The 926-nt window shown below is 44.0% G+C and overlaps 1 non-coding gene across 1 annotated transcript; it reads right to left on the reverse strand.

Moving 5' to 3' along the window:
* Window positions 1-608: 608 nt before the first annotated feature.
* Window positions 609-715, reverse strand: LOC131645332 (small nucleolar RNA R71). The gene has a single exon (XR_009296961.1). It is a non-coding gene; the product is annotated as a small nucleolar RNA R71 (small nucleolar RNA).
* Window positions 716-926: the final 211 nt, after the last annotated feature.

A 926-nucleotide genomic window follows, 5' to 3' on the forward strand; every position in this document is an offset into this window, starting at 1 on the left:
CGTAACTCACTGTTACACCGTAGAGACTAGGACAATTCTTCCCTTTCTTTTTGAACGATTGTATGCCAAATACTCGTTCAGAAGGAGGAGACTTAATACAACGAATTAACGAGATCGAACGTTTCATTAACGTCAAACGTCGAGCTCGCAATCTTCCCGAAGTAGCAGAAATTCCGATTAATCAGGAATTGATTTTTACTGATCAAATCAATCAAATTACCCCGAAGTTAGAGATGGCTGCTATTCGTCCTCTTAGAGACTATGCCGCTCCTTCGCGCGCTGAACCGCATTCAAGTATCGCACCACCTGCGATTGAAGCGAACAATTTCGAACTAAAACCTTCACTGGTCCAAGCTGTTCAACAAAATCAATTCTCTGGAAGCCCTGTAGACGACCCCAACCTCCATTTATCCGTGTTCGTGCAATACGCCGACACTATCAAAGCCAACAACGTTAGTTCCGAAGCTATTCGATTACGCCTTTTCCCTTTCTCCTTGAGAGATAGAGCGAGAGCGTGGCTTCAATCCCTGCCTTCCAATTCCATAACTACGTGGGACGAATTGAAGAGAGTATTCTTAGCGAGATATTTTCCGCCTAGCAAAACTGCTATGCTTAGAGGTCAAATCAACGGATTTACCCAGAAAGATAACGAATCACTCTTCGAAGCTTGGGAACGTTACAAGGACATGCTTAGAATATGCCCTCATCATGGACTCGAACCATGGCTGATCATCCATACTTTCTATGGTGGTCTCCTATATAACACTAAAATGACTATAGATGCCGCTACTGGCGGAGCATTAATGGACAAACCCCATGATGAAGCATACAAACTCATAGAGAACATGGCACAAAACCATTACCAATGGGGAGGAGAACGAGCCGCTCTAGAGAAAGCCCAAACCAAAGGAGGAATGTACGAAATA

This window comes from Vicia villosa, linkage group LG1, assembly GCF_029867415.1.
Source record: "Vicia villosa cultivar HV-30 ecotype Madison, WI linkage group LG1, Vvil1.0, whole genome shotgun sequence".
Lineage (NCBI taxonomy): Eukaryota > Viridiplantae > Streptophyta > Magnoliopsida > Fabales > Fabaceae > Vicia > Vicia villosa.